Source organism: Sitophilus oryzae, unplaced genomic scaffold, assembly GCF_002938485.1.
Source record: "Sitophilus oryzae breed Bouriz unplaced genomic scaffold, Soryzae_2.0 scaffold_172_pilon_pilon, whole genome shotgun sequence".
In the NCBI taxonomy this organism is placed as follows: Eukaryota; Metazoa; Arthropoda; class Insecta; order Coleoptera; family Curculionidae; genus Sitophilus; species Sitophilus oryzae.
Genome location: NW_022146424.1, coordinates 9,494,578 through 9,515,770, shown reverse-complemented (window position 1 = coordinate 9,515,770; position 21,193 = coordinate 9,494,578).

Here is a 21,193-nt window from a genome sequence, read left to right as displayed (position 1 = left end):
TCGCAAAAGAACAACACACACTAAAACTTAAACCAAGCCAGTCTAGTCGTAAATTACTCAAATATGTACAAATACATTTTCCGAGGAAGTCCGCTCTAATGTGCGATGAGGCAAAATTTCCATTCCATTCCGTTCCGATCCGATACGTTCCGAACTATTCCGTTCCGCGATAATGTGCGTCCTGCTTTAGCGTATACCCGTCCGCCGGATAAAAATCAGGCGAAAAAATGCGATAAAATAAGAATAGGTAGATATGTGATGAGAATGTTTCAGAGTTTGTATTTATTCGTGTTTTAATAGCCAAAACGAATACATAGATTCTCGCGACAGTTCTCGTGTAAAATTTATTTTTTAAGTAAAATAATGGATGTTTACGAAGTTCGTGAGAAAATTCAAATTGTAAAATGGTATTTCCAAAATAGGTCTTATCGGGATAACATCCGCGCAGGACGCGCGTACGGTCCGCTTCATCTAAAAGCGCTGTTTTCAATATAGCTCATCCGGACGGAGCATACGCGACCCATGTGAAATCGTTAAATAAACTCATGGTACTTGCTCGAAGTCGCGGACGCTCCGCTCCATCTGAAAACGCTGTAAGATTTTTTGTTTTAAATAAACATGATAGTAAAGAATAAACGACTGCTGCGATTTATTTTCTTGAAAATGTTGTGTTCAGTAGTAAAATCACGATTGACCGGTAAATTTCCAATCGATCCAAAAAAATTAAAAAATGCCTTATGTTGGATGAACAAATGCACAGAGGGGAAGAATTATTGCTCTCATTGAACAAGGAATCCCCAAAGAGACGTAGCAGACATAGTAAGCGTAGTTACCCATTGTATTAAAAACATATGCAAAGTACTTGAAACTTGGAAGTAGGAACAAACAAGAACAGACCCAGACAAGGTCGTCAAAGAGTTACAACTAAACAACAAGACCGCCTTGTGTGCCAAATTGCTAGAAGAAATTCCAATGTTTCTCATCCAGAGCTACAAAAACAACTTCTGGCAGCTACAGGTGTGAACGTTTCAGTTCAAATCATAAGAAAAAGTCTTCGTGCTCGAGTGTTGTACAGTTAGGAGAGAGTTACGAGCCCCACAGATATCTCGTAAAAATAAAATTAACCGGCTAAATTGGTGCCTTCGACATCAAAACTGGAGAACTGAAAATTGGCAAAATGTTCTTTTTTCGGATGAGATCAGGATTGGCCATTCAGATGACCATTGAATTCGAGTTCTCAGAGCTCCAGGAAAACGAGTGAGACACCAGGTTGCCAAATCTGTACCAAGATATAAAGGAGGAACGGTAATGTTCTGGGGAGGTTATGCTGGGAGCAAAAAACCATTTTTATCACTTCAACTCGCTTTAACGTCTCGGAGGTATGTTGATTTAGTGCTAGAGCAAATCGTTAGTCTTTGGAGAGCTGCAATTGAGGATAATATTAACTTCGTGCACGATAGTGCACCTTCTCATACCAGCAGTGACTAGAGAATGTCTTGCAACGGAAGGTGTCATAGTCTTGGACTGACCTGCATGTTCACAAGATTTAAATCCTATTGAACACTTGTGAGACCAGATCAAAAGAATTAAAGGTCGTCATTAGAGGTCGTCGAAACAATCCAGGAAATCTCGCACAGCTTATTGATGCAGCATTAGCAGAATGGGAAAACACACCCCAATATAAGGTTGATAATTTAATAAGAAGCATGCCGGCGCGGATAGAAGCTTGCATAAGGGCTAGAGGTGTCAACAAGGTGTCAAGGGCTAGAGGTGTCAACATTTTATGGATCCATGTGTAGATAACCAGGAGATTCGGGATATATTGCTGGCTGCATTAGTGCATTATGTGTATATGTTTGTAATAACGATAATATCTGTAGTTAATAGTGTGTCGTTATTCAATAAAAGTTTAACAAGTTTTGCGTTTCCTCCTGGTTTATTCTTAATACGAGTCCCTGTGTTCTGAACAATAGTACAACTCTCTTCAGTCCTTCGCTCTACGAGAGAGTATGGTGCCATCATGTGTTGATTCCCCTCACTTCCTCGGACCAAGTTGTTCGACACTGCGCCATATGTGAAACTTCGGGGAGGCTGTGGCCCACTAGGGTTTTGACTTGGTCTACCCACCTCTTAGGTGACCTTCCACGTGATCGTCTTCCCTCCACCTTCCCCTCCACCATCAGTGTCTCAATTGAGGTGCTACTCCTGGCAATATGGCCAAAATAATATCGGAGGATTGACTGATTTAATCTGGTAACCAGCCGTGTCTCAATTTTTAGTTCCTCTATAATGGAAATGTTTGTTCGATGAGCCGTTCGTGGTATTCGCAGCAGCCGTCGATATACCCACATCTCCAAGGCATTTATTCTTTGCTTATCACTTTCCCTCAGTGTCCATGTTTCGGAGCCATACATAGCTATGGGGAATATGAGGGAGTTTGCAATGCGCAGTTTAGTTCTTCGTGTGATTGCTGAAGTCTTCCATATCTTAGTCAGCTTTGTTGTTGCATTCCTCGCCATTGCCACTCTGCGCCTGATTTCAGCCTCGCATCCTCCAGAATTTGCTATCACGGAGCCTAAATAGTTGAACTGGCTCACAACCTCGTATCCAGCTACGGTTCGGACATCAGGTTGGTTATTGCGGAGGCGGTCAACAATCATCGTCTTAGTTTTCCCCTTGTTTAGTTCCAAGCCATATTCTGCACTAATAGAGCACAGTGCAGTCATGACTTCCTGCAACTCTTCTTTGCTGGCAGCTATAATCACGGTATCATCCGCGTATCTCAGGTTGTTTATCCTCCTGCCCCCCACGGATATTCCACCGTTTCATTCTTCTATTACTCGACGCATGATATATTCACTGTAGATATTAAACAGGATTGGCGAGAGTATACATCCCTGTCTCACACCTGCGATAACGTGTTATTGAAACCACTCGATAACGTATTATTAGCTCTGATCTTAGCATCGTTGTTCTTGTAGAGCTGTTTGACTAAATAAGTGAGGTGAGGTGGAGTGCCCATTTCTAGTAAGATAGTCCAAAGTTTATTCCATTTTACCTTATCAAACGCCTTGGAGTAGTCCACGAAGCACAGGTACATCTCGATATTGTATTCTCTGGCTTTTTTATAATATAAATAGTACATACAACACAGTGCTTCAATTGAACGAACCGTATTCTAAGAGGTAAATCGAATCTCACAATTCATTTTTGACACTCGTTTAAGTAACCACTCGTTCAATCTTTGCCCACCTCTAGTTTCCACACATTATTCCATCAAATGCGAAATAGGCAGAAGATGGTGGGATGGTGATGTATATTTTTTAGCCGTCTAGTCTAGTTTTATTTACAGGGTCGCCGTTTTTTGCCCTTCCGGAATTTAGCTAAAACAATCTGGCAACCCTAATTGTGTCTATTGTAAATATCTGACTGATTTGCATTTATATGTTATAAAAATACTCAATTCGTATACACTCTACTGTCACAAAAATACTCTTCCAATAATCTGATGAAAAGCTTATCTGGTCAGTAGGACATACAAGGAAATAATTTGAAATGAGATATTCTTTAAGACTTTCTCCATATTTTTTGCTTATGAGTTATTTATTGTAATGGTTTCTAATTGCTAATTAAACCTCTTCAGTTATCTAAGAAAATTTAATCAAAACAAGTGTGACAAGTTATTACAGCACTATAAAGATTAACTTTAATCACAAACTAATGCGGCCACATCTATTCAGTACCCGCGGGTCATCTTCGTGCCATGCAGCAGTCAGAGTACCAATCTCAAACGTTATTTTATTTAAACAAAGCTTCAATGGAGCTAAAAAGTCGACTTGTTACGTATGATAAGCAAGTATGTAGATATACCGTGTGCGTCCCGAAAGTTGCTGTTGTGTATAACTTTTTATTTTTTCAGATTAAAAAACAGATTTGGTATATTAGTATATGACATATGACATAAATTAGGATTGATTGACGTATTCAATTGGTTTTGGTCATTTCATGTTTCACCGGAAATTTTTCACCAACTTTTGATTTTTATAGGGTACCCTCGGTATATTTCTACTTTATTCGACAGAAAATGACACTTTGAATAGAATGACATATCTTATGCCAACTTTTAATATTTTCGCATAAAGTTTATTTGAAATTGTAAATGGGGTTCATATAACGACAATTTGGCTCGAAATACCAAGTGTGTGGTATTCGTAAAAAATGTTATTCGTAAAAAATGCCGTTTCTAAATATTCCAATAAGCGACCCTTGTTCCATTTGAAAAAATTAAAATTTTATTAAAAATACGATTTTGGCATCTTGTCATGTCAAAAGCTGACATATGATATGTCATTCTATTTGGAGTGCCATTTTCTATCCATTTAAAAATCAAAAGTTGTCGTAATTTCCAATGAAACAGGAACTGACCAAAAACAATTATTGAATACCGTCAATTATTCCTAATTTATGTCATAAACTAACATACCAAATCTCGTTTTTTTATCTCAACAAAAATTTATAGGGTTGAGTTATTTTCGAGACGCACCCGGTATACACACATTTTTATGTAAATGATTCTATGATAAAGTCGACAGAGCTTACGAATAGGTTGTATTTAGGTATTATTTAGGTATTTTTATAAGTTGTTCCATTTATATAAAAAAACTTATTATAATTATTCAAATATTGATTATTAAAATTATTCAAATAAAATGTTTAAAGAACCATTTTATTTGTCAATGAATTTTTACATTTGGGGGTTGGAAGCTTTGGTGTTACAACAGCAAAATAAAACAATAATTCACCACAACACATCAAAACATTTTACTTCTGCACTTTTTAAGGACGCGCGTTTCGCTAACCATGTTAGCATCATCAGCAGATGATTAAAACTAGTAAGGTGTTTTGTTGTTTTGTGGTGTTCAATTTGCACCAAATTTTTACTAAGTACGGTATTTTTAAGAATTTTACAAATATTCTGGTTGTTAAAAAAATGGCTCAACTTTCGTTTAGCTGAAATCTGTTATATAAAAAATGACTTTATATATGCGTTCTAGAAGGCGGTAGGAGTACAAATATACAAAAATTTTCCTGCGGAAATGCGTCATTTTCATTTTTCGGACTTTAGTATAGCCGAAATCTGTTACATCAAAACTAGTTTTCGGGGTGTGTTTAGACATTTTTCTAAACATAAAAACACGAAAAAGTGCCTGCGGAAATTTTTTATTTTTATTTTACATAAAAAAATGCTTTGACTTTAGAATAGCCGAAATCAGTTACATGAAAAATGAACTTATATTTGTTTTATACGAGCTTTTACGAGCAAAGAAATACAAAAAAATTCCTGTGGAAATGTGTCAATGTCATTTTGTGCACTTTGTTTTTCATACATTTTTCAGTTTAGAAGCTAAAAGGCAAAAATATATTTATTTTTTATATAACTGATTTCAGCTATTCTAAAGTCTAATAAATTTCCTTAGAAAATGAAAACAGCTTATTTCCGCAGGAAAATTTTTGTGTTTATATGTTCAAAAAAATATTAAAAATAAAACGCAAAATGTATTTTTTTTATACCAGATTTCAGTTATTCTAAAGTGCGAAATTTGGAAATTACGCATTTCCGCAGGAAAATTTGTATTTTCCGTGGTTCACAGTAGCTTTTTAAAGACAATCTTTTTTCTAATAACTGATTTCAGCTAAACGAAAGTTGACCCAAAAAAATTATAGATAAATGAAAAATAAAGTTTTCAACAATATTTTATTTTCAATTTATATAAATACTATTACAAACTACGTTGTGTATCTCCCTCCAGCATTAATCAACTTATCTAAAGACATAACACGTTCTTCGTAAGTTCTAAGTAAGTCGTTTTGCCCTTGATTATCCCTTTTTGTTTTTTGATTACTTAAATCCATAGTGACTTCGTTTTTCGTTTCGTTGTTAACGACTGGTTCGTGAAAAATAATTGGAGGATTGACAACGTTTTCCGAAGTTTCTGATGCCTCTGCTTCAATATTTTCCCCTGTCATCGATTGAAAACCTGAAATAATGAAATATTAGAAAAATTTTAAGCAAATATCAACTCATAAGGATATCAAAAGATATGGCTTAGATATGTTTAAATAAAAAACATTTTTAAAAACTTATGAAGGAATTAATTTATATTAAGATTCTTTCTTATATCATGTACAAGGGTGTAGAATAGTGCTTTTTTTCAGATACCTGTTAAGTGGGCAACAGACAAATGAAAACATTTTGTGATCCCAAACCGTAGCTTGACTTTTTCCAAACATTTTAATTTTTTATTTATTTCTTTGATACCTGAATTATAAAAAAAATTATAGAAAAGCTGGATTTTGACAAATTTAATCTTAATTAAACGTTTTCCAACCTAGTGTGAGTGCATATCAATGTAAAACCTCTGACGATGGGTAGGTGACTCAAAAAACTCACAATCTTTTAGGATGTTTATTTCAAAATTTAATTTGATTTAAAATTAGGGCGACATGTTTCGGGATTCATGATTTCATTAACAATGTTCAATTAACATTATCACAGCACCAGACTTAGACGTTGATCCTTGTCGAAAATGAAAAATATTAAATAAAATATTATAAGACTGTGTTTAAGAATTATGGTATAAGCCTTTATTGATTAGAACAACAACAAAGGGTTTTTCTTTTGAGAAATTGGATTGGTTTGCAATTACAATGAGTACAATTGTTTAATTAATTTTAACAATCCAATTGTTTTATTTTTTCCGAGTGGTATGGCTTCCTGGTGTGACTTTTGTCTTTCTGGGCCTGAGGATTGAATTAAATGAATCCCGAATTATGTCGTCCCAATTTTAAATCAAATTAAATTTTGAAATAAACATCCTAGAAGATTGTGGGTTTTTTGAGTCCCCTACCCCTCGTCAGAGGTTTTACATTAAATTTAATCTTATTTGACCTGAATTATTGTGTTGATAATTGTTTATGACGCTTTAAATTTAGAAGAATACATAAATTTATGTACTGTAAAGAGCATGTCATACCATTCTCTCATCAGTGTTGGAGAAAACTTTTGATAATATACAATACCCGCCTTCGCGTAACTGATTGTGTTTACTACTTTTTGAATACTTTCTTCCAAAAGAAGTTCAAACTAGTGATGGGATAACTCGAGCGAAAATTCGCTCGAGTACTCGATTATTGAAATGACTGACATCGCTCGATTATGAACGAACGATGCAAGTGGCGAGTACCAAGCGACGAACGCAAGCGATCCTAGAATGAAATAAATTGAAATCCGATTTTAATGTGACATACTGGATAAAAAGCCGAGCGAATTTTCTACATACATTGCAAGTACCAAATTTATTCGACGCTGTATATACCAGGTGCGTCTCAAAAGTTGCTCACCCCTATAACTTTTTTATTTTTTTAGATAAAAAAATGAGATTAGTTAGTATATGGCATAAATTAGGATTGATTGACGCATTCAATTGTTTTCTGACACTTCCTGTTTCACCGGAAATGACTACAATTTTTGATTTTTAAATGGTACTCTCGGTATTTTTTTTTACTTTTTTCGATAGAAAATGACAGTCTAAATAGAATGACGTATCATATGTCAACTTTTGACATATTCGCTCAAAAACAAATGTTATTTTAAATCTCAATCTAGAGTGCCATGTCTGTGTTAAAACACTAATTAATCAAGGAGCCTTGGAAAAATAGATTTGATCGTCTAATGTTTTTAGTGTCTTGTCCTGGCCGGTTAAAAGATGCCCAAATCGTATTTTTGTCCATATCTCAATTTTTTTCAAATGGAACGAGGGTGGCTCGTTTTTTTTGAAAAATATTTTTTTACGAATAATTTGATACCACACACTTGCTACTTCGAGTCAAATCGTCGTTATGAACCGCATGTTACAATTTCAAATAAACCATATGCGAAAATGTCAAAAGTTGAAATGTTCGATATGTCATTTTATTCAGAGTGTCATTTTCTACCGAATAAAGTAAAAAAATACCGAGGGTGCCATTTAAAAATCATAAGTTGCAGTCATTTCCGGTGAAACCGGAAGTGACCGAAAACAATTGAATATGTCAATCAATCCTAATTTATGTCATATACTAACATACCAAATTTTGTTGTTTCATCTAAAAAAATAAAAAAGTTACAGGGGTGAGTCACTTTTGAGACGCACCCGGTATATTTATCCGTTGCGTATCTGAGGGACAAAATTTTACGACCTACATCGGCAATGCTTCGAAATAAACTAAATCAAGCAATCAAGCGATCAAGCGAATCGCTCGCTGCTTACTACTTGCCGTTCATTACCGAAAGAATATGTGCCCTGCGCACGCAACTTACTGCTTGGCGCTTGGCGTTAACGAGTACTTACAACATGCGACGGGTGAAAACCGTATTTTTAAATACGAGTGATATATCTCTCGAGTGATCACTCGGTTATTGCAATCGCTTGATACTCGAGTACTCGATTATTGAAATTAATCGGTTTTTCCCTTTGAATAAGAAGACTAAGGAAGGAGCATAATGCTATCCATGTATTCATGCATGGTGGGCGGAAAAGGCACCATAAAAGCTCTCTAGGGTGGGGATCCTTGACAGTTCTGTTTGACGATTCATTTGACACATTTGAATTTGATTTGAAATTTTGTGGATTTGTCAGTCTTTACGGAGCTTATTTTATGTTATTTATTATTTATTCTACTACTGATAGTTGTATAAAGGTAGTAAATCTAGATGGAAATTGTGGCAGAACTTAAATTAACAGTGACACTATCGCGATTTATCGAAAAAGACTCTAAAATAGTTGGTTGTGTAGCGTGCGGTAGATCTCGGCAAAATTGAGTGAAATAATGGAACAACTTTTCGCTAGTAAGTGACTATATAATATACATACGTGTAGTAAACCGATCATTTATGAAATTCACTTAAATTAACTAAATTATATATTTTTCTTGCATTTTAGCTTTTATTTATTACTTGTCAAAGATTAGATGTCAAAGAATTTAGATACGTTAATTTGACTTACCTGCTTCAGTAGCGTATCGGATGTTTGTGTTAATAAATACTTATTATAACTTATCTATTTTTATTAGAATTATATATTTTTATAACAATTTTAATAACTACCAACATTTATTCACAAAGTAAAATAAAACAACAAATTATTGAGTCTACCCCACGTCTACCCTACATCATAGTTTTACATTTTTTAAATAAAATTAGAACGACACTGATAAACCGGAATTTAAGTCGGCCATATTTGAGGCCCATCGCGGTGTACCTAAGATTTTTGATATGCTCCTTCCTTAGTCTTCTTATTCAAAGGTTTTTCCCATCACTAGATCAAACTCTAAAAAACTTAAAACAATTTAAATTTTTACCAAAAAAAATGGCTTATGGATTTGAATTCATATCAGTTTAGAATTGCTACTTTTTAAATTAGGAAAGCGGTTGTGCCATTCTCTTCAATCAGGAAGATGAACTATAATAAGGCTGCGTTTTTTTCTCTATCTTTATACAGGTTGTTTCAAAAACATGTGCCATTTCTCGTGGGAAGATTCGATCCCCACGTAAAATTAAGATTTATTTTTATATTGGTCTGATTCTGCTTTGTTTCTTAGCTACAGGGGGTTAAAGTCTTAATTTTTTTCCGATTTATTATAATTTTGTAAATGCTATTAGCGAATCAAATAAAATTTTGAGGGTAAAAGTTACTATAAGTGCTACATATTTTAATGCTAAAAAGTGTCGAGAGATTAACCAGGGACCTGTGACCTGTTATATGGGCTATCACTGGAATATTTTTCCAAAAAAAAACATGTGCGCCACTGATATTTCTCTTGTTAGCAAAATTGTGTAAGCCCTTTAATGTCGATTAAAAGTTTTATCTTGATATTTTGTCTCTTTGGTGAGAAAACCGCAATTTTATTAATTATTTTTATGTAGGGAATCTCTTCAACATGTTTTTTGAAACACCCTGTATATCTCCTGGAGATCGACGCCTCGCAGACAATAAAATCATTTTTATGAGATAAATTTATGTTTATAGTATGTTTAATTTTATTATTATTGTTGTTATATACCTCCTACGTTGAACTCTATAAATCTTCTAAACAAATTCTCAAACAAAGCATTCGGTTCGGCTGACGCCGGAAGCCATCTCAAGGCGGTACTACCAATTTTCACGCCGTAATCCAACAATGTTCGTAACAGTTCTATGTTTTCCGTGGTGTACAAGGATGCCAAAAATCGTACGATTCTTGTTTTCAAATTAAGCAACCGTAATATGGCTAGGATTTTTCTCGATACCAGGTCCACGAGCCATTGCGAAAGATTGGTTGCTACATCTTGAGAATCTTCGGATGGGCTGCTGGTGAATGGAATTGCCGAGGACAGAGGTACTAGTACGGCAATAATTATTACCTAGAGAAAATTATATATTTAGATAAAGATAGAGTGGCTAAAAAAATTACAATAAATGAAAAAAAAAGTGCTGAAAAAAGTTGATGTTGAATTAATTCAGTCGGTGGGTATACCTAAAAACTATCGAGGACGTTCAATACAATTTTTTGTGTATGCATTAGTCAAGAGGTTCCCAATCTGTTTTCTCTCATTAACCACTTTCAAAATTTTACATGTTTCGGTAAACCCCTCCTGCTAAATTTCCCTTATTTTTCCAAAACTCATCAATGTGCTACATATTTGCAGAGTAGTAGTCGTCAAGGTAGTAAAAATAAAAAAAATGCTTGTATTATATAAGAAAACATTGGACCAATATGTACTACCTACATATGTCATGACCTATGCATGCAAAACCTGGACACAAAAACGGATGTTATAAAAAAACTGCAGGTCGCACAATGCTCAATGGAACGAAGTATGTTAGGAATAACCAAGAGAGAACGTAAAAGAATAGAGTGGATACGACCAGGTAATAGTGTCATCCACAGAGTCAAATCCCTCAAATAGCACTGAGCAAGACAAGCTCTGAGCTTGCAAGCACTGAGCTTGACAGTTCTGTCAAGAAGAACGGACAAAAGATAGACCACAAAACTTATGGACAGCATGATACCATAGTATATGGAAACTAGTAGTTTTACTCCTTGTCAAATCCTTTGTTCTTTTTCTGCCACTGTATATGACCTTGTTCTCGCCTCCGTAGCCGACGACGTAGCTGTATAGTCGTGGTCTATTAACTAGGCAAAGTATAGACGTGGCACTCGCCATAGTTTCACAGATATGTATTTAGGAAAATATGAGTTCACAATAAAATAAAATAAAAAAAATGATCATCGAGTAAAAACTTGCTTGAAAACAGAATATTTTCACATTTCGTGTAGGTAACAATTCTTCTGTATCTGACAATCTTCTGATGGGAAGAAATGCGGAAAAAATATAAATGACATATTTTGTATTATTATCTATTTCAGAGATTTTCTACGACTTTTTTTTATTTAAAGCAAGTTTAATTTTCTGTAGATACTGGATTCGGCATAAAATTATGCTATAGCACACTGTCTTTATTTAAAGTACACTGCGGTGTTGCCAATCTATTTCTTATTTACTAAAACTTTGGTTATAAACATTATATACGAAAAGTGGTAAAAAACTAGAGTGAATATAACTTTATTAATACTTTGCTATGTTTTCTTAAACATGAAGGATATCGGAATAAATTCGTGTAGAAAAATTTCTTTATCGTATACAGGATATTTTTTATGGCGTCACCAAAATCGTAATATTTAAAAAATGTTGTATCTCATTTTTTTTAAATGCAACACCTTGTATATTATTCTTCTTTCAGATGTAGAATTAAAAGGTGAACATTTTTTGACAAGACAAGATAGACAAAGATCATATTAGGTGGCTTTGAAAAAAATTTACTGTTGAAAGAGCCATATGTAATATAATACTGCGAATCTCTGCGACAGCGGTAAAAATTTAGAAACACTTTAAATCAATAAAAAAATGTTCACTTTTTAATTCTGCATCTGACAGAAAAATAATATACAGAATGTCGCATTTAAAAAAGTTGAGATATACCATTTTAAATATTGCGATTTTGGTGACGCCATAAAAAAATACCCAATATAGAATAATGTATATGGAATGATGTAAAATAATAAAAAAAATCAAACTAACTTTACCATAACTTTTTTTGTGACACCCTGTATATAACAAAATATTTTAGGATACACCTCTTTATAAACCTTGAAACATATGAATAAAACTTTTTTCACATCTTCGACAACGACGACAATATTGGACTTCCTCGCACTAATGGGCCACCCTGTATATTTACGGTGGTTTAAAGCTAGGTGTGGCACTTTTCTTCCCTCAAATATAAACTCAATATTTTGTCTATAATATTTTGAAAATATTGTTATATATTATGACCACTTATAATAAAAAATAAATAAAAAAAACATGAAAAAATACAGTCCACTAAATTTATAAGAGATTATGCTATTATAAAATTCTTTCAATTAAAAAATATGAATAATTTGCGGAGACTTTAGATGTACAAAATATTTACTCTAAAATTGTTTCAAAAACCAATTTATATAAATTACCTCGTAAATTATTATTGAAATGAAAATTTTATGGAAAATCCTGACCAAAAAATATTTTCATGCGCATATTTGAGACAACCTGTATATCTAAAAAACTATTTTTAAAATCTGCACACATGCTAAAAAAATAATAACATTTAATTAATTACATAATATCTCAGCTTCTAAAATAAACAAATATAATTAAATGTTAATTGATAATTACTATCAGCTTGCCGATTTACATCCGATGCAAATCTAAAAAGACTCAAAGAACAAATTTTTGAATTATTTCCACAATTAATAGCAGCGCACAGTAAGGCACTCATTTTTTGTCAATCCGTCCCTGTGCTCGGACGCAACGCTCGAACCTCACAGCTCGACGGACCGAATTCAACTGAAACGCTTTGCAACCTGCCAGCTTGCAAAAACTGGCAGAAAATATTTGCCAGAGTGCAACTACTCTTTTCCTTAAACTATGATGATACCCACGAGGAATTAAGAGACCTAGAGGAAGACCGAACCTGAGATGGGACCATGATATCAGGAGATTAGCAGGGATAACTTGGGCCCGCATAGCCAACAATAGAGAACAATGGGCCCAACTACAAAGAGATTATGTGAGGGAGGCTACATCATAATTAGAAATGGTTGAATAAGCTGAAAATGATGATGATGATGATGATATTTATCAAAATATTATGTGTGATTACAGACTAATTAAAATTAAACATTAAAAACGTACTGCAGCTCCAACAATGGAAATCAACAATTACAAAAAATAGTTATATTTCTAATTGCAGTTTTTACAAGTAATAGTAGCTGACATTGAAATACATTACTCAGAAAAATTAAAGGAAGTTTTTGAGACAAGAAAATTATTACTAAAACAGGCTTAAGGTTGTCGCCCACTAGACCGCGGCGCGACGCGGCGCGGCGCCATGTGGGATATTCTTTTGTCTGCTTGCCATGTATTTAAATGGAGCAACGCACATTATGGCGCGCAGCGTCGAAGCGCGCCGCGGAATTTCCGTCAAGAAGTTCTCTAGCAACCTTTTTCCGTCTCCCGCGTTTCGGCGCGGTGCTATGTGCGTACTCACAACAGAAATAATTTTGCATCTCGAGTCTCTTTACTGGCTTTTTGACTAGGAACTAGTGGTGCGTATCAATGGTAGAATTGCATTTTGAAAGGTAAATTAGGCAAACAGATTTTTAAAAAGGAATATGATATTTTTTTTAGTTTTCCTTCACTAGAGACAGATGGACGAAATGTTTTTCTATCAAAGATTTAATATAATTGAGGGGTGTAGAAGCAAAACCGGCAATCTCCACTTTTGGAGAAAAGTGACAATCTCCAATTTTTAAATTCTAATTCCCTAAATATATAAAAAAGATTAGGGTATTTTCATCACATAACTAATATAAGAATATATAAACAAGGCTAATATACACATCAGAATAAATAAGAATTATCAAAAGCCGTCAGCTATAAGCGATTCATTATTGCATCATTAGTAATTTGTCTCTTCTGAAAAAATATGATGACTAGAGATACCCGGTGTTATGCTTCTAAAACCCTTAATTGAGGAGTTCGTAAAATGTTTCCTTTACATTTTGTAATACTGAAAAAAATGCTCTTGTCTTTTATTAAATCAGGAAAAAGATGGTAAAATTCTCCAAACTTCTTTCTTTGAGTCCAAACTTTTCTTTTCTTCTTCACCTGCTCTTCCTCTTCCTCTGTTAGAAGAGCACAAAAAATACGCTTTCGTTTGTACTTGAACTCATTGCTTTAAAAACTAAACTACAGTAAGTAAAAAACACTTCGACTAACTAAATAGCGTTTCCGCGTTTCAAAAGCGCGCTATAGTGGGCGCAGTCCCTTCGCAGCCGGAAAAAATCTCTTCCCAGCGCCGCGCCGCGCCGCGTTCTAGTGGACGACAACCTTTATCCATATGCCGGCCTAAATAAAAAAAAATCACACAAGTCCGTGGACCAAAAAAAAAGGACAATATTTGCGGTATTATTTTTTTCGATATACTCTATTTTAATTTTAAAACAATAGTTTTAATAGTATAATACCGTATGATCGAAAAAAAAATGGCGTCCAGTTGGCTTGAAAATGACGATCGATTAGAATGTCCCCATATAATTTTATATACATATAAAATAACAGCAATCATTCGTAGCCATCATAGACATTTCATAGCCATCCCGCCGTTTTTTTTTCGATCATATTGTACTTTATTGATATGTTTCTAAAAATATCTCTTGATGGCAATCAAAACCAAACCCTACAGTCTAATAATAATAACGTTATTTATATCATAAATACGAGAAGAATGGAGTTTATGTAGTAAAGATAGAAGATACCATTTTTTCTTGTGGAGGGTGTGCTCACCTTCGTTCCGAACTCGATACCACCACAAAAATATAAACATTATTTTAAGATGTTAATGAATAAAAACAACTTACCCCAAGTATCACTTTATTCATGTTGGCTTTAGTTCACTACAAATGTCTCAAGAAAAGTAGCTCAAAATCATATGTACTTTAAATAATGCTTACCATTAAGAATAGATTATTGCTGTAAACCTGGAATATTTTTTGATTAATTGATTTTTAACATGTTTAAAATTTTGCAAGTGAAAGTGGAATTTTCTTAGAAAATTATGAATAAATTGGATGATTTTTATTAATTTAACAATTAAACCATTCTGTGCAGTAACTTTAGTAGTTTTGGGTTATTCCAAGAAAGATGGATAAACCTATAATAATAATCCTATGGAAATTAAAAATTATGTGGTATCATCAAAAAAACGCCGTCAAATTACCTTCGAAAATGATAATAATTTTATATGCAAATCAAATATTTGCTGTAGTTTTTTAGTAAAAAATGTATGAGATTTAAATAAAAGCATGCGTGCTATTATCTAATACTTTTAAAAAGTTTTATCACATTTACCCTGTTACATACACGAAAATGCATTGCTTAAAGTCTACATAAAAAAAATAACAAAATTAGGACAATAAAAAATCAGACACTTATGAAAAAGCGTTAATGCCTGAAATGCTTTTAGACATTAATGCAACCATTAGTTCAATTAGCATAATAGAAAAAAGTTTTGTATTATCTGACCTTCAAGATATCTTTTACTTTTACCCAATTGTCTTTGAAAGCATGGACAGATACTCAGAGCAAATGTAATAAAGATTTAGATTCCATGGCTTAATGTTAAACCATGCTGCTATTTTATTTTTTACTTCATAACTGCATGATTTCTCAGATACCAAATAGTCAAAGACACCTATTACGACTATGCGCATTATAAAGCCGGAGTCTCATGCATCCGAAATCCGATGACACGACGATCCGACGGTGCTCCTATTGGTTGAAATATTTTGACACCAATTTTTATCCGATATTTTTAACTAATCGTCCGACGTCGTATAAAGTTAAATTTTGTTTAACTTTTGTACGATATCGTGTGTTTTTTAACCTCACTTTTTTTGAAAACATTGGTTTTTAAAATCAAGTTTAGTGGGAAGTGGGCAATTTCGGGATATTTGGCGAGGAAGTTATTTTTATAAGTGTTTCTAAAATAATACATGGAATAATACCTAATAATAATACATAGGAATGACAGGTCTAAATGTCAAAACTGTCAAATTTCGGAACGAACTTTCGGATATATGTTTAACGGCTTTTTTTATTTCACACGATAACTTCAAATTTCGGATGTCGTACCATCGGATTTCGGATGCATGAGACTCCGGCTTAATTCATATAACAACGGATTATGTTCTATAAAGCCCTGTCCAGACATAACGTTTCACCTGTCAGTTTTGCTTGTTCTGTCAAAACGTCAAGTAAAACCTTGTGTGTAGACAAATAACAGTCGGTTTGAATTTGAACCGCATTAAGACAGAAGAAGGTCTAATAGTAATAATTAATATGGACATATTACAACATTTTTAATAAGCAACTTTTAAAAATTCAATATTTTTGCATCGATTCACAAAATAAAGTAATGTTACAAAAATTTTCTGTTTTCCGTTTTACCTCACATGCAAAATTGACAGGTAAAACGGAGCTTTAGTCCCTTCTCCATAAAAGTCTGATAAACAAGACCCTAACAGTACTTTGCCAACAATGACATAAACTACAATGCGCATTAAACACTCATTAAGTGTGACGAGTAACTTGTGACGATCAACTTGTAACGACCACCTCTTATGACGACTAACACGCTGAATAAATAAAAATAAAAAAATTGAAAAAAAAATAGAAAAATAGAAAGCTATAGGAACTACCATCAAGGCCAAGCAGCAAAAGAGACGTTGCAACACCGTGAGGACTGCACTACAGCTCGAAGACTGTGGCCAGACTGGCCAGTGGTAGATAGCAAAAAGGCAAAACAACTACTAGAGCACAAAAAGAACCTAGTATGCATAATTGTAGGTGTCATCACTGGAATCTGCCCCACAGGGGTAAACCTCGTGAGATGGATGATTTCCAACGACAACTACTGCAGAGAATGCGGAGAGGAAGAAGAAACCATAGAGCATCTGCTATGGCATCTGCTGTGCCGGCACTGGAATGCCGACGCTTTAAAACTTTAGGGCAAGGTTTTTGGAGCTTTGAATAAGAAGACTAAGGAAGGAGCATAATGCTATCCATGTATTCATGCATGGTGGGCGGAAAAGCCACCATAAAAGCTCTCTAGGGTGGGGATCCTTGACAGTTCTGTTTGACGATTCATTTGACACATTTGAATTTGATTTGAAATTTTGTGGATTTGCCAGTCTTTACGGAGCTTATTTTATGTTATTTATTATTTATTCTACTACTGATAGTTGTATAAAGGTAGTAAATCTAGATGGAAATTGGGCAGAACTTAAATTAACAGTGACACTATCGCCATTTATCGAAAAAGTAAAAACTAAATAAACTCTAAAATAGTTGGTTGTGTAGCGTGCGGTAGATCTCGGCAAAAATTGAGTGAAATAATGGAACAACTTTTCGCTAGTAAGTGACTATATAATATACATACGTGTAGTAAAGCGATCATTTATGAAATTCACTTAAATTAACTAAATTATATATTTTTCTTGCATTTTAGCTTTCATTTATTACTTGTCAAAGATTAGATGTCAAAGAATTTAGATACGTTAATTTGACTTACCTGCTTCAATAGCGTATCGGATGTTTGTGGTAATAAATACTTATTATAACTTATCTATTTTTATTAGAATTATATATTTTTATAACAATTTTAATAACTACCAACATTTATTCACAACATAAAATAAAACAACAAATTATTGAGTCTACCCCACGTCTACCCTACACCATAGTTTTACATTTTTTAAATAAAATTAGAACGACACTGATAAACCGGAATTTAAGTCGGCCATATTTGTGGCCCATCGCGGTGTACCTAAGATTTTTGATATGCTCCTTCCTTAGTCTTCTTATTCAAAGTTTTGGAGGGACTAGAGGAAGCAGCAGAAGCCAACATCAGCGACATCGGCAACTTTGCAAAGAGCTGGAACTGCTTTAACGCAAAGAAAGAATGAGAGGAAGAAGTTTGGTACAATAATACAGAGATATCGCAATGGGCCCAAGGCCTCCGAGTGAGGGATCAAACATGATCCTAAACCCCAGCAACTTAATCTAACCTAAACACTCATTAAAAGTATTTATTTATTATATTTTATATTTTATCTAAAATACTGAATTAATGTAGAAAAAAATAATTTAACACACCAAATCACCACTCTGAGTAAAAACATCAGAGACATTCTATTTTTCTTCGTGTCAAGTTGCATCAATAATGCAAAATTTATGACAAACAACTCTTTTTTGCATTGAGCTATTAATAATACGAAAATATGCGGACCTTGATTTGGCAACATAGGTATTAAAACATTTGATTGCAATTTTTTTACTAAAATATTCAGCTTAAAAAAGCTAAAATACTATGTTAGGTGTAACAAAAAAAATGCACCAAATACAATAACAATAAAATCCGTAAATACAGTAATATCATGGATAATTAAATAAATATTAGAATATTTTGCAAAAACTATTATTGCAGTTAAAATGGCATTTAATTATTTAATTATTGAAAATACAAATAAGCATTAAATTTTAAGATAATTTCAGATTCTATAGTATTTCCAAAGAGAGTATTTCCAAATTCAATTGGAAGTACTGGTACTCCTAATTCCTTTTGCCAACAGTGCTCAATCGATTCCAATTGACTTCAGAATAACTATATCACTATTCACTGTTCCACAAGAAGAATACAAGCCGAAATCATAATAGCTATAAGATTCCCCGATTCACGACCAACTAATCTGTTTGTATGCTAACCACAGGTTGTTCATTATCAGTCAGTCATTATAAGATAAGCGGATATCTAGAATAGCTACCTAATTCTGATTATTTAGAATCCTTAGATTGACGGTTTTATCTCAAAAAAAACGTATTTTTTGGTAGTGGTAGCACAATTTTTTCTAAGGTTTTGGAACTCCAAAGTATTGAATCACGCCCGCCAATGCTCTTGTCTAATTTTCAGTTATTAGCTTATCTTTCTTCTCCCTATTTTGTAAATGAGTATATTTATTAAAAATCGATATTTTATTTATGTTAACACCAAATGATACGAATCTAAAAAATTGGCGCAGGGAGGCACGTATAGTCGTCCATACTGAAATAAGTTAATAAAAAGTTGGTAGGCAGATCTTTTAGTTTCAAAGTAGAGGAATTTTTCTATTTTTTTTTATCTCAAAAACTGCGACTTTGACTGATTTTGATGTTATTACAAATTTTGTTGCAAATATTATTCCTAATCTTAAATTGAAAACCGCCTCCCATACCCCCTTACCAACCCCTCACCCCCACCAAGAACTAATGGCCAGATTATCGGGTGCCACAGTATTTTTGTGCCAAATTTGATTAAAATCGGTTTAGCGGTTTTTGAGATATCGTGTTACAGACAGACGAACAGACAGACGATTTGCCGATCTTAATAGCCTACCATACCTGTTGGTATGGTCGGCTAAAAATTATATTTTATTTTTAAATAGGCGGATCTTCTCGAAACAAAATCTCCTTTAACATAAATATTTTCATCTCTAATTCCACCTGTTAACTCTTTAAAATATATTTATTCATTGTACCGGAGGATTTATTGATCCGATAAAGACAATTCGACTTTGCGACATTAATTTGGGTATCAATATTCAAATCGCGCATCGAAACAAATTATGGTATCGTGAAAATATTCAAAGGAAGAAAGTGAACTCGGCCTTGCCGTTCATAGTATCAACCATATCGCAATTAATTTTTAAGCTTATTGTCTAGTCAAAGGACTGGCATAAGTAATTTGCCACTATAATATACTGTCGCAATTCAAAGATTAATTTTGCGAATAATACGATTAGACTTATTGGCAAAATTAATCGATCTTCTAATTGTTTTAATTTTAATAAGAAAATAACTTTATACCTTTACTTTTAGAGATATATTTGCTAGAGCTTTACTATTGGTCCTCATCAACAAACCTATGTACCTATATATAGCATTTATTGTTTTTCCAGTGGCACACTTGGTATTTCGCGAGTCAAATTGTTACATTTATGGCCATAACACTCTAAATTAAAATTTAAAATGCTATTTTTTAATAGAAAATGTCAAAAGTTGATATATCATTCTATTAAGAATGTGAAATGAAATATAAATATATAAGGGTGTCATTTAAAAATCAAAAATTGTAGTCATTTCCGGTGAAACAGGAAGTGACCGAAAATAACTGAATACGTCAATCCATCCTAATTTAAGCCATACACTGACATACCAAATCTCGTTTTTTTATCTGAAAAAATAAATTACAGCGGTAAGTCACTATTGAGACGCACCCGGTATATCCTATTTAAAACGACCGAATGACGTATTGAAAGCAGACTAATTTTCAATAAAATTTTAATTGTATCCTTATGAACATCCTGTACAATACTACGGAAGCGCTGAGGGGCCAGCTGAGTTCTTTTTATATATGACTATAGTCAGATAACAACGGACTATAGTCAGATAATAAATGACTATAGTCAGATAATAACTGACTATAGTCAGATAATATTTGTACAGTTTTAGACGCTCCTGGATATGTTAAGCATGCGCAGTATATTTCGCAACAGGTGGTTTTCACGTGGATTTCATTAGCTGTTCAAAAAGAAGCGAATAAGCTTGCGCTGTTTAGCTTACGATTTCGGGCCTACTTTTCAGAGGATATCCCGTTGATACTAGGGATCCATAATACAGATCGATGCCGGTATAGACTATTTTCTCGCAGAAAAATGTGCATATTTTCCACATGTTCGTTCTCAGTTCCCATGTCCGACCGCACTGTTTGAAGACACCCTTTCAATGCTTAATCAGCCTCCAAAAAAAAACAGCCATAACTTTTAGATTATTGGTCGTAGGAGAAGCTCTAACCTAAACAATTTTTGTGGAAAACATGTCTATGCATCAATTTATTCCAATACCATAGGGCTTTAATTTATCGTGGATTCCCACAATGTGCAAGATAAAATTTGGCCCATAGCCATTGTACTGCCT